The sequence below is a fragment of the Taudactylus pleione genome, unplaced genomic scaffold, assembly GCF_031769625.1.
Source record: "Taudactylus pleione unplaced genomic scaffold, aTauple2 ptg000139l, whole genome shotgun sequence".
NCBI lineage: Eukaryota > Metazoa > Chordata > Amphibia > Anura > Myobatrachidae > Taudactylus > Taudactylus pleione.
In genome coordinates this window covers 2,262,359-2,276,743 of record NW_028284541.1, presented here as the reverse complement: position 1 = coordinate 2,276,743, position 14,385 = coordinate 2,262,359, and the positions used below count along the sequence as shown (strand labels likewise).

The following is a 14,385-nucleotide window of genomic DNA, read 5'->3' as shown; positions in this document are numbered from 1 at the left end:
GTTAGCGTTTGATGTGACACTTTTACTGTTTTTGCCATAGCTTAGGTTAGCGTTTGATGTGACACTTTTACTGTTTACGCCATTGCTCAGGTTAGAGTTTGATGTGACACTTTTAGGGGGTCTATTTACTAAAGTGAGAGCTGCTGTTGGCACGCTTATAGTGACAAAGGATACACACACTGATGGAAAGCCAAGCAACAGAGACCAGAGATGAAAACACGTCCTCAGAGTTCCCCAAATGGTAGACTGGAATAAACTATTCAGCCTCAACTGTGATTCTAACAACCATTCACTACGTCTTCTCCTGCTTAGTAACTTCCTGTTATGTTAACGGCTTTTATACAGTAACTGTAAGAACAATGCTGTAAAGGTCTGCAGAGAGAATAGAGCCAAAAGAAGACTGGAAATGGTTTGCGCTCCAAAAAAGGTATATCTTTATTCTACTTCATAGCAAGGATTTCATATTCTATCTAGTATCTTTCTTATAATATTCCTGGGGAGATTATTTTGGGTGCACCTGACACTCTTCCAGGGCCAGATTAAGGTCTGTGGGGGCCCCTGGGCAACAAACTTGTTGGGGCCCCTATCAATAAAATTATACAAGTGATATACTGCTGATGTTTTAAAAAAATATAACGTACTGCGTGTGTATATATATATATCTATATATATATATATATATATATATATATATACACAGTAATATATATATATATTTAATGTTTTTAAACACCCAGTATATTACATTTAAAAGCAAATGTAATAAACTGTAATTTTAAGTGCAAATATTTATATATATATATTAGGGGTGAGCGGGTTCGGATTTCTGAAATCCGAACCCCCCCGAGCCCCCCCGATCCGAGTCCGATCCGAATCAGGCTCGACTTTTCCCGCCTGACTCGGATCTGAAATCGAGGCAAAACGTCATCATCCCGCCTTCCGAGTCTCGCGGGTTTTGGATCCTATATAAGGTACCCACGTCGGCGCAAATTTTCTCACTCGGCTGTGGACAGTGAAGAGGGAGGGTGGGAGTTAGGGCTGTGTAGTGTAGTGTAGTGTAGTGCTGCTGTTGTCCACTACTTCAAAGTCCATAGGGGCTGGCTGTGTTGTGCTGTGCTGCTGTTGTTAATAGGGGCTGTGTCCACTACTTCAAAGTCCATAGGGGCTGGCTGGACTGTGTTGTGCAGTCAGTTCTCCATAGGGGCTGTGTCCACTCCAAAGTCCTGTGCAGTGTCCCAGTCCTAAAGGAGTGCTGCAGTGTTGTCCAGGGGGTGCTCTGTCCATCAGGGGTGCTCCCCCCAAGTGCTAAAAAAATAATATATTTTCTGTGTTTGTGAATTGTGTGCGCAGTAGCCGCACGTGCATCAACAAAGTAGTGCCAAGCGTGCGCCTGTGTCATAAGTAAAGGGCCGGCTGGCTTGACCGTTAAGGGTGCTGTAACCCCCGAAAGTACACTCCAGTCCAAACCAAAAAAAAAATTATTTTCTGTGTTTGTGAATTGTGTGCGCAGTAGCCGCACGTGCATCAACAAAGTAGTGCCAAGCGTGCGCCTGTGTCATAAGTAAAGGGCCGGCTGGCTTGACCGTTAAGGGTGCTGTAACCCCCGAAAGTACACTCCAGTCCAAACCAAAAAAAAAATTATTTTCTGTGTTTGTGAATTGTGTGCGCAGTAGCCGCATGTGCATCAACAAAGTAGTGCCAAGCGTGCGCCTGTGTCATAAGTAAAGGGCCGGCTGGCTTGACCGTTAAGGGTGCTGTAACCCCCGAAAGTACACTCCAGTCCAAACCAAGAAAAAAATTATTTTCTGTGTTTGTGAATTGTGTGCGCAGTAGCCGCACGTGCATCAACAAAGTAGTGCCAAGCGTGCGCCTGTGTCATAAGTAAAGGGCCGGCTGGCTTGACCGTTAAGGGTGCTGTAACCCCCGAAAGTACACTCCAGTCCAAACCAAAAAAAAAATTATTTTCTGTGTTTGTGAATTGTGTGCGCAGTAGCCGCACGTGCATCAACAAAGTAGTGCCAAGCGTGCGCCTGTGTCATAAGTAAAGGGCCGGCTGGCTTGACCGTTAAGGGTGCTGTAACCCCCGAAAGTACACCAGTCCAAACCAAAAAAAAAATTATTTTCTGTGTTTGTGAATTGTGTGCGCAGTAGCCGCACGTGCATCAACAAAGTAGTGCCAAGCGTGCGCCTGTGTCATAAGTAAAGGGCCGGCTGGCTTGACCGTTAAGGGTGCTGTAACCCCCGAAAGTACACTCCAGTCCAAACCAAAAAAAAAATTATTTTCTGTGTTTGTGAATTGTGTGCGCAGTAGCCGCACGTGCATCAACAAAGTAGTGCCAAGCGTGCGCCTGTGTCATAAGTAAAGGGCCGGCTGGCTTGACCGTTAAGGGTGCTGTAACCCCCGAAAGTACACTCCAGTCCAAACCAAAAAAAAAATTATTTTCTGTGTTTGTGAATTGTGTGCGCAGTAGCCGCACGTGCATCAACAAAGTAGTGCCAAGCGTGCGCCTGTGTCATAAGTAAAGGGCCGGCTGGCTTGACCGTTAAGGGTGCTGTAACCCCCGAAAGTACACTCCAGTCCAAACCAAAAAAAAAATTATTTTCTGTGTTTGTGAATTGTGTGCGCAGTAGCCGCACGTGCATCAACAAAGTAGTGCCAAGCGTGCGCCTGTGTCATAAGTAAAGGGCCGGCTGGCTTGACCGTTAAGGGTGCTGTAACCCCCGAAAGTACACTCCAGTCCAAACCAAAAAAAAAATTATTTTCTGTGTTTGTGAATTGTGTGCGCAGTAGCCGCACGTGCATCAACAAAGTAGTGCCAAGTGTGCGCCTGTGTCATAAGTAAAGGGCCGGCTGGCTTGACCGTTAAGGGTGCTGTAACCCCCGAAAGTACACTCCAGTCCAAACCAAAAAAAAAATTATTTTCTGTGTTTGTGAATTGTGTGCGCAGTAGCCGCATGTGCATCAACAAAGTAGTGCCAAGCGTGCGCCTGTGTCATAAGTAAAGGGCCGGCTGGCTTGACCGTTAAGGGTGCTGTAACCCCCGAAAGTACACTCCAGTCCAAACCAAAAAAAAAATTATTTTCTGTGTTTGTGAATTGTGTGCGCAGTAGCCGCACGTGCATCAACAAAGTAGTGCCAAGCGTGCGCCTGTGTCATAAGTAAAGGGCCGGCTGGCTTGACCGTTAAGGGTGCTGTAACCCCCGAAAGTACACTCCAGTCCAAACCAAAAAAAAAATTATTTTCTGTGTTTGTGAATTGTGTGCGCAGTAGCCGCACGTGCATCAACAAAGTAGTGCCAAGCGTGCGCCTGTGTCATAAGTAAAGGGCCGGCTGGCTTGACCGTTAAGGGTGCTGTAACCCCCGAAAGTACACTCCAGTCCAAACCAAAAAAAAAATTATTTTCTGTGTTTGTGAATTGTGTGCGCAGTAGCCGCACGTGCATCAACAAAGTAGTGCCAAGCGTGCGCCTGTGTCATAAGTAAAGGGCCGGCTGGCTTGACCGTTAAGGGTGCTGTAACCCCCGAAAGTACACTCCAGTCCAAACCAAAAAAAAAATTATTTTCTGTGTTTGTGAATTGTGTGCGCAGTAGCCGCACGTGCATCAACAAAGTAGTGCCAAGCGTGCGCCTGTGTCATAAGTAAAGGGCCGGCTGGCTTGACCGTTAAGGGTGCTGTAACCCCCGAAAGTACACTCCAGTCCAAACCAAAAAAAAAATTATTTTCTGTGTTTGTGAATTGTGTGCGCAGTAGCCGCACGTGCATCAACAAAGTAGTGCCAAGCGTGCGCCTGTGTCATAAGTAAAGGGCCGGCTGGCTTGACCGTTAAGGGTGCTGTAACCCCCGAAAGTACACTCCAGTCCAAACCAAAAAAAAAATTATTTTCTGTGTTTGTGAATTGTGTGCGCAGTAGCCGCACGTGCATCAACAAAGTAGTGCCAAGCGTGCGCCTGTGTCATAAGTAAAGGGCCGGCTGGCTTGACCGTTAAGGGTGCTGTAACCCCCGAAAGTACACTCCAGTCCAAACCAAAAAAAAAATTATTTTCTGTGTTTGTGAATTGTGTGCGCAGTAGCCGCACGTGCATCAACAAAGTAGTGCCAAGCGTGCGCCTGTGTCATAAGTAAAGGGCCGGCTGGCTTGACCGTTAAGGGTGCTGTAACCCCCGAAAGTACACTCCAGTCCAAACCCAAAAAAATAATATTTTCTGTGTTTGTGAATTGTGTGCGCAGTAGCCGCACGTGCATCAACAAAGTAGTGCCAAGCGTGCGCCTGTGTCATAAGTAAAGGGCCGGCTGGCTTGACCGTTAAGGGTGCTGTAACCCCCGAAAGTACACTCCAGTCCAAACCCAAAAAAAATTATTTTCTGTGTTTGTGAATTGTGTGCGCAGTAGCCTCACGTGCATCAACAAAGTAGTGCCAAGCGTGCGCCTGTGTCATAAGTAAAGGGCCGGCTGGCTTGACCGTTAAGGGTGCTGTAACCCCCGAAAGTACACTCCAGTCCAAACCAAAAAAAAAATTATTTTCTGTGTTTGTGAATTGTGTGCGCAGTAGCCGCACGTGCATCAACAAAGTAGTGCCAAGCGTGCGCCTGTGTCATAAGTAAAGGGCCGGCTGGCTTGACCGTTAAGGGTGCTGTAACCCCCGAAAGTACACTCCAGTCCAAACCCAAAAAAAAATTATTTTCTGTGTTTGTGAATTGTGTGCGCAGTAGCCGCACGTGCATCAACAAAGTAGTGCCAAGCGTGCGCCTGTGTCATAAGTAAAGGACCGGCTGGCTTGACCGTTAAGGGTGCTGTAACCCCCGAAAGTACACTCCAGTCCAAACCAAAAAAAAATTTATTTTCTGTGTTTGTGAATTGTGTGCACTGTGGCTGCACGTGCATCAACAAAGGAGCAGCGCCAAGCGTGCGCCTGTGTCCCATAAGTAAAGAGCCGGCTGGCTCATTTCTTAAAGGGTGGTGTAACCCACAAAGTGCACTACTCTCCAGCAAAAATAAAATAATATTTTCTGTGTTTGTGTGCGCTTTAGCCGCACGTATATATATCAATATAACATAAATGGAGGACCAAACTTTCTCCGATAAAAATAAAATAGGGAAAGATCAAGAACCACTTCCTCCTAGTGCTGTTGCTGCTGCTGGGAGTTGTTCATCATCCCAGAGAGGAAGTAGGAACATCACTACTTTTACTAAACAATTGACCCTCCAACAGTCCCTAGCGATGAGGATGAAGTACGACAGCAGTCATCCTGAAGCAAAACGTATAACTGAGGCCTTGACTGCTATGTTGGTGTTAGACGTGCGTCCGGTATCCGACATTAGTGCAGTGGGATTTAGACAATTGATGGAGGTAGTGTGTCCTCGGTTCCAAATCCCGTCTAGATTCCACCTGCATCCTCAAAGCAGCAGCGACAAGCGTGCGTCTGTCTGTTAAAGGGTGGTGACACCCTCAAAGTGTGCTACACAAACAATTAAAATATTGTTCTTTTTTTTTCTGTCTTTGTGAATTGTGTGGGCTGTAGCCGCACCTGCATCCTTAAAGCAGCAGCGACAAGCGTGCGTCTGTCTGTTAAAGGGTGGTGACACCCTCAAAGTGTGCTACACAAACAATTAAAATATTGTTCTTTTTTTTTTGGTCTTTGTGAAATGTGTGGGCTGTAGCCGCACCTGCATCCTTAAAGCAGCAGCGACAAGCGTGCGTCTGTCTGTTAAAGGGTGGTGACACCCTCAAAGTGTGCTACACAAACAATTAAAATATTGTTCTTTTTTTTTCTGTCTTTGTGAATTGTGTGGGCTGTAGCCGCACCTGCATCCTTAAAGCAGCAGCGACAAGCGTGCGTCTGTCTGTTAAAGGGTGGTGACACCCTCAAAGTGTGCTACACAAACAATTAAAATATTGTTCTTTTTTTTTTGGTCTTTGTGAAATGTGTGGGCTGTAGCCGCACCTGCATCCTTAAAGCAGCAGCGACAAGCGTGCGCCTGTGTCATAAGTAAAGGGCCGGCTGGCTTGACCGTTAAGGGTGCTGTAACCCCCGAAAGTACACTCCAGTCCAAACCCAAAAAAATAATATTTTCTGTGTTTGTGAATTGTGTGCGCAGTAGCCGCACGTGCATCAACAAAGTAGTGCCAAGCGTGCGCCTGTGTCATAAGTAAAGGGCCGGCTGGCTTGACCGTTAAGGGTGCTGTAACCCCCGAAAGTACACTCCAGTCCAAACCCCAAAAAAATTATTTTCTGTGTTTGTGAATTGTGTGCGCAGTAGCCGCACGTGCATCAACAAAGTAGTGCCAAGCGTGCGCCTGTGTCATAAGTAAAGGGCCGGCTGGCTTGACCGTTAAGGGTGCTGTAACCCCCGAAAGTACACTCCAGTCCAAACCAAAAAAAAATTTATTTTCTGTGTTTGTGAATTGTGTGCGCAGTAGCCGCACGTGCATCAACAAAGTAGTGCCAAGCGTGCGCCTGTGTCATAAGTAAAGGGCCGGCTGGCTTGACCGTTAAGGGTGCTGTAACCCCCGAAAGTACACTCCAGTCCAAACCCAAAAAAAAATTATTTTCTGTGTTTGTGAATTGTGTGCGCAGTAGCCGCACGTGCATCAACAAAGTAGTGCCAAGCGTGCGCCTGTGTCATAAGTAAAGGACCGGCTGGCTTGACCGTTAAGGGTGCTGTAACCCCCGAAAGTACACTCCAGTCCAAACCAAAAAAAAATTTATTTTCTGTGTTTGTGAATTGTGTGCACTGTGGCTGCACGTGCATCAACAAAGGAGCAGCGCCAAGCGTGCGCCTGTGTCCCATAAGTAAAGAGCCGGCTGGCTCATTTCTTAAAGGGTGGTGTAACCCACAAAGTGCACTACTCTCCAGCAAAAATAAAATAATATTTTCTGTGTTTGTGTGCGCTTTAGCCGCACGTATATATATCAATATAACATAAATGGAGGACCAAACTTTCTCCGATAAAAATAAAATAGGGAAAGATCAAGAACCACTTCCTCCTAGTGCTGTTGCTGCTGCTGGGAGTTGTTCATCATCCCAGAGAGGAAGTAGGAACATCACTACTTTTACTAAACAATTGACCCTCCAACAGTCCCTAGCGATGAGGATGAAGTACGACAGCAGTCATCCTGAAGCAAAACGTATAACTGAGGCCTTGACTGCTATGTTGGTGTTAGACGTGCGTCCGGTATCCGACATTAGTGCAGTGGGATTTAGACAATTGATGGAGGTAGTGTGTCCTCGGTTCCAAATCCCGTCTAGATTCCACCTGCATCCTCAAAGCAGCAGCGACAAGCGTGCGTCTGTCTGTTAAAGGGTGGTGACACCCTCAAAGTGTGCTACACAAACAATTAAAATATTGTTCTTTTTTTTTCTGTCTTTGTGAATTGTGTGGGCTGTAGCCGCACCTGCATCCTTAAAGCAGCAGCGACAAGCGTGCGTCTGTCTGTTAAAGGGTGGTGACACCCTCAAAGTGTGCTACACAAACAATTAAAATATTGTTCTTTTTTTTTTGGTCTTTGTGAAATGTGTGGGCTGTAGCCGCACCTGCATCCTTAAAGCAGCAGCGACAAGCGTGCGTCTGTCTGTTAAAGGGTGGTGACACCCTCAAAGTGTGCTACACAAACAATTAAAATATTGTTCTTTTTTTTTCTGTCTTTGTGAATTGTGTGGGCTGTAGCCGCACCTGCATCCTTAAAGCAGCAGCGACAAGCGTGCGTCTGTCTGTTAAAGGGTGGTGACACCCTCAAAGTGTGCTACACAAACAATTAAAATATTGTTCTTTTTTTTTTGGTCTTTGTGAAATGTGTGGGCTGTAGCCGCACCTGCATCCTTAAAGCAGCAGCGACAAGCGTGCGTCTGTCTGTTAAAGGGTGGTGACACCCTCAAAGTGTTCTACACAAACAATTAAAATATTGTTCTTTTTTTTTCGGTCTTTGTGAAATGTGTGGGCTGTAGCCGCACCTGCATCCTTAAAGCAGCAGCGACAAGCGTGCGTCTGTCTGTTAAAGGGTGGTGACACCCTCAAAGTGTTCTACACAAACAATTAAAATATTGTTCTTTTTTTTTCGGTCTTTGTGAAATGTGTGGGCTGTAGCCGCACCTGCATCCTTAAAGCAGCAGCGACAAGCGTGCGTCTGTCTGTTAAAGGGTGGTGTAACTCTCAAAGTGCTCCAAAAAATAAAAAACTATTTTTTTAATGTGTTTGTGACTTGTGTGCGATGTAGCCGCACCTGCATCCTTAAAGCAGCAGCGACAAGCGTGCGTCTGTCTGTTAAAGGGTGGTGACACCCTCAAAGTGTGCTACACAAACAATAAAAATATTGTTCTTTTTTCTGTCTATGTGAATTGTGTGGGCTGTAGCCGCACCTGCATCCTTAAAGCAGCAGCGACAAGCGTGCGTCTGTCTGTTAAAGGGTGGTGACACCCTCAAAGTGTTCTACACAAACAATTAAAATATTGTTCTTTTTTTTTCGGTCTTTGTGAAATGTGTGGGCTGTAGCCGCACCTGCATCCTTAAAGCAGCAGCGACAAGCGTGCGTCTGTCTGTTAAAGGGTGGTGTAACTCTCAAAGTGTTCCAAAAAATAAAAAACTATTTTTTTAATGTGTTTGTGACTTGTGTGCGATGTAGCCACACTTGCATCCTCAAAGCAGCAGCGACAAGCGTGCGTCTGTCTGTTAAAGGGTGGTGACACCCTCAAAGTGTGCTACTCAAACAATTAAAATATTGTTCTTTTTTTTTCTGTCTATGTGAATTGTGTGGGCTGTAGCCGCACCTGCATCCTTAAAGCAGCAGCGACAAGCGTGCGTCTGTCTGTTAAAGGGTGGTGACACCTCAAAGTGTTCTACACAAACAATTAAAATATTGTTCTTTTTTTTTTGGTCTTTGTGAAATGTGTGGGCTGTAGCCGCACCTGCATCCTTAAAGCAGCAGCGACAAGCGTGCGTCTGTCTGTTAAAGGGTGGTGACACCTCAAAGTGTTCTATACAAACAATTAAAATATTCTTCTTCTTTTTTCTGTCTTTGTGAATTGTGTGGGCTGTAGCCGCACTTGCATCCTCAAAGCAGCAGCGACAAGCGTGCGTCTGTCTGTTAAAGGGTGGTGTAACCCTCAAAGTGTGCTCCACAAACAATAAAAATATTCTTTTTTTTTCTGTCTTTGTGAATTGTGTGGGCTGTAGCCGCACTTGAATCCTCAAAGCAGCAGCGACAAGCGTGCGTCTGTCTGTTAAAGGATTACATCGGTGACAGCATCCAAGTAGGCATGTCAGACAGTCCGTACCTGTACTGGCAGGAAAAAGAAGCAATTTGGAGGTCCCTGTACAAACTGGCTCTATTTTACCTGAGTTGCCCCCCCTCCAGTGTGTACTCCGAAAGAGTGTTTAGTGCAGCCGGGAACCTTGTCAGCGAAAGGCGTAGGAGGTTGCTTCCACAAAATGTGGAGAAGATGATGTTCATAAAATGAATTATCAACTCTTCCAGGGAGACCAGCCTCCAGAACGTACAGAGGGACCTGTGGTTCCAGCAGGGACGAATTAATACTCTGTGAGGATGAGGATGTACACACTGAAGAGGGTGAGGAATCGGTGGATGAGGAGGATGAGGATGACATCTTGCCTCCGTAGAGCCAGTTTGTGCAGGGACAGATAAATTGCCAGCTTGTTTTGTGGGGGCCCAAACGAACCAATCATTTCAGCCACAGTTGTGTGGCAGACCCTGGCGCTGAAATGATTGGTTTGTTAAAGTGTCCATGTCCTGTTTATACAACATAAGGGTGGGTGGGAGGGCCCAAGGACAATTCCATCTTGCACCTCTTTTTTTTCTTTGCATTATGTACAGTTTGGGGCCTAGTTTTTCAATGCCATCCTGTCTGCCACTGCAGTTTCACGCCTAGATGGGTCACGTGTTTGTGCCGCCCACTTGTGTCGCTTAGCATAGTCATCCAGCTACCTCGGTGCAACCTTTTGGACATAAAAACACTATTGTGAGGTGTGAGGTATTCAGAATAGACTGGAAATGAGTGGAAATTAAGGTTATTGAGGTTAATAATAGCATAGGAGCAGAAAAACCTACAAATTCTGTGATTTTAGCTGTTTTTATGCTTTTTTTCAAAAAAATACAGATCCAAAACACAAAACCCAGAACCCAAAACACGCAAGGGTGGTTTTGGCAAAACCAATCCAGATCCAAAACCCCGAAGAAAGATCCAGATCCAAAACCAAAACACAAAACACGAAAAGTGGCCGGTGCACACCCCTAATATATATATATATATATATATATATATATATATATATATATATATATAGCAAAAGAAGCAGGTGGCACTGGAGGTCTTTGGTGAAGTACGTTTTAATCCAACGTTTCAGGGCATATACAGCCCTTTTATCAAGGATACAAAGAATCCTTGATAAAAGGGCTGTATATGCCCTGAAACGTTGGATTAAAACGTACTTCACAAAAGAACTCCAGTGCCGCCTGCTTCTTTTGCTATACATCATTCTACACAAGGAGGGTACGGAGGCAATCTAAACCCTGGAGGGTTAAGAGTGCCGGACCGTCTGGACGCTATAATATATATATAATTATATATATATATATATATTATATATATATATATATATAAATATATATACACACACTTGCCTACATGCATATATATATACACACACACACACAATTACCTTCATATACACACATACATATACATACACACACAAACTCAAATACCTACATACATACACAATTACCTATATACACACACACACACAAAATTACCTATATACATACACACACAGACACAATTACCTACATACATACACACACACACAATTACCTACATACATACACACACAATTACCTACATACATACACACACACAATTACCTACATACATGCACACACAATTACCTACATACATACACACACACAATTGCCTATATACACACACACAATTACCTATATACACACACACACACACACACACACACACACACACACACACACACACACACACACACACACACACACACACACACACACACACACACACACACACACAATTACCTACATACATACACACACACAATTACCTTTATATACACACACAATTACCTTTATATACACACACAATTACCTACTTGCACACAGGCTCTCTCCTCTTCTGCTCCATGGCCAGGTGACAGGCAGAAGCAGAGTGTAACATGACACCTTGGAGTCTCCTCTGCCTCACGCTGTCACACAATGCAGGCTGCCGGGTTGCTGCTTGGGCTCTGGTTCGACCAGCCACAGTCTCCTAATCTCAGGAGACTGTGACTGTAATGAAGCTCCTCGGCGGCTGCTGAAAGAAAACAGCTGAGCTGCCGAGGAGTACCACAGAGGAGACAGCTAAACGCTGTACTCCGGTTTTAGGTAGAAGTAGTGGCCGGAGGCAGGGGACAGTGTGTGGGGGCCCCAGAACAACCGCCCCTGTCGCCCTGCCTATAATCCGGCCCTGCACTCTTCCATCTATACATACTGACTACATGGGTTGAGGGCTATTCTAGACACTCATGCCTCTTTTACACTGAAATCCCAGGTCTGAACCGGGATTTGAACCATGTTTCCAACCCAGATCAGACCTGAGACAGAGGCTTACCGACTGCAGCGCCAACAAGGGGTATGCCTGGTTTGGCACCTTTCACAGTGGAGCCGGGTCTGCAGTGGCCCGGCTCTTCCGGCGTTGCAGTGGATGCTTGTAGATGATGTAGTCTCCAAGCGCCACTGAAGCGGCCAATTGGGTAGCATGCGGCATGATCCGGTTCACCGTGACCCGGATCGCGCTGTTTACACTGCAGGGTGACACGGGAACAGTGGCAGGTGGGGAGTTTGACTGGGGCGGTACACCTGTCAAACCGTAACGCAGGTGTCCTAAGGCGAGCTCAGGGAGGACAGAAACCTCCCGTGAAGCAGAAGGGCTATAGCTTGGCTCGAGGAATGACTTTCAATAGATCGCAGTGAGGGAGCCGCTCTGCTACGCACGAAACCCTGACCCAGAATCAGGTCGTCTACGAAAGATTTAGCACCGGGTGCTTAGCGAACATGCGATGCGCTGCGGAAGAGAGGCGGCACCGTGGACCCGAGTGAATCCGTTTACGCGTGGATGCGTGTTCACGTGCAAAAACCCAGGATATTGAAGTCCGTGTAAAAGGTGTATTAGTCTGCACAGTACATGTATAATATAAAGTCTAACAGTACGTTAAGATAAGTGTTATAGCATAAATAGATTCGAACCTGTAATGGAATTAACTTTATATTATACTCCGATCCAAAATTAGCAAAATATTTGGGGTGCAATACATAAAGATATTAGAATTATGTTTTGGTGTTCATTTTATTATTGTTGTTATAATGATGATGATGATGATGATGATGATTAAACAATAATAATAATAATGCTATTTTTACAGTATATTTATACTTTTTTTTATACTTGGTTATTCATTCTTTACCATTTGCAGTTAGGTTTTAGAGGATTTGTTTTAGTATTATTATTTATTTATTTATTTTTATTTATTTATTAATTTATTTATAGCAAAAATATTGACTGGAGCATTGCAGTTTGGGGTGTATAATTTTTATAATTTTAACTTTATGCCTGGAAAATGGTTCATTTTCCCGTCGTTTTGCGCATGCGCAGTACAGGGAATATGGCCGCCGCGGCTTGTGCATGCGCTGTAGACTCTGGGCACACTCTAGTGCCAAGAGTCTATCAGTGTGGCGCTGCGCTCAGTGTGCTGCCGGCCGCCGGACTGAGTGAAGGGGACTGCACATGGGCCCCTTCCTCTCTTGTAATGCCCCTGTCCCAGACTGTATATATATTATATGGCTGGGTTGCAGAGGCTTAATTTCATATGCCAACAATTTAGAGGGGTCCCCATGCACTGCCCAAAAAACATGTGACAAAAGAGGAGGGCCATAACAGGCCCTGTGCTCATATTACTGTCAAGACCTTAAGTCAGTGGTTCCCAAACTTTTTTGAATAACGGCGCCCTAGAGTATCAACATTGTTTTCACGGCACCCCTAAGCCAAACGTTTGTTAATGAGAAATTCTGGAGAAAAGGATTAAGTAAATTGTGCTTGCCTGTCATCCTTAGGGTCAGTTATGTGGTGGTGGTCAGGTTTGCGCTCCTGTTGGGCCACATATTTACATAACATTGACCATAAATAATGTGATTTGGTGCTGGACCACCAACCTGAGGCACCCCTGCAAGTGTCCCGAGGCACCCCAGGGTGCCACGGCACACAGTTTGGGAACCACTGCCTTAAGTAAACAATCGCAGACGCCATTTTCCCAAAGATCTGCACATGCACAGTAGACTGGGACAGTACCAGACTCTACTCAGTACATGCGCTGTGTAGTGCGGACCGCACTCACTACGGTCCACAATACACTTACTGATCAGCGGGCAGGGAGGGTTTCTGGGTACTCAGAACCCCCCCCTGTGTGCGCATATGGGCTCAGGCGGGTCGCGGCGATCACATGCTACGTGACGTCCGCGACCATAGAGCACTCCAGCAGCAGCAAGTACATGGAGGAGGAGCGCTGCTGCTGATCAGCGCTCAGCGGCTCCTCTGTTCCACAGCAGCAGGTGGAACAGCTGAGTGACAATGGAGCTGGATGCCCCCTTCAGGGCTGGAGCCCGGCGGCAAATTACCCCATTGTCTCCGGGAGTTTTTTTAAGCATAATTTTATGAGCATGCAAAATTGTTTTCTAAAATAGCCATCTATATTTCATGTTATTTAATTTTAAATCGGGGCAACCTGGGTCGACTTTTGGTTTAAAAAGGGGTCTAAGAAAAATAACACGGGTGGAGTTACCAAGAAATCCAACCCTGGTAGTTACAAGGACCAAACCTGGGAAGAAACCAAGTAACGGTGCGGTGTAAACAGGGTGACCCGGGTTACTCGACCTGGGTCACGCAAAAAAGCTGCTAATTGCAACTTCAGTGAGCAGTCACCAGTCGCTCTTTATGACCTCATATTTGTGAGCCTGCTGAAATATCTAATAACGTACACAAGTTTTGCAGGTCAGACCCGGGATCAGTGTGAACGGGGCTGACCTGGAATAACCAGGAAACAAGGTGCAGTGTAAAAGGGGTCTGGGGGCAGTGACACGGGTTTGAACCGTGGGCCTGATTCAGACCCGGATGCTAAGCGGCGAACGAACGCAGCCAAAAGGGGCCGGGTATGCAAATGCCACGATCGCACTGTCTGGTGGAAGGACGCCCTCTATGTCTTAGCGATGGCAGAGCGAACGCACACCAGTATAAAGACGTCCACCTTTCTCTGTTAGCACACGTCATCTTCAGGAAGTGTGATTAATCGTTAGGTAACATAGCCATCGGAGCTGCAC

General features: G+C 45.8%; 1 protein-coding gene across 1 annotated transcript in view; it reads left to right on the top strand.

Moving 5' to 3' along the window:
• The first annotated feature begins 343 nt into the window (after window positions 1-343).
• GPR132 (G protein-coupled receptor 132) overlaps window positions 344-14,385 on the top strand; it is a 30,211-nt gene continuing 16,169 nt past the window's right edge. The window contains 1 exon segment of the mRNA XM_088473757.1: window positions 344-427. The gene's annotated coding sequence lies outside the window, so the exon portion shown is untranslated.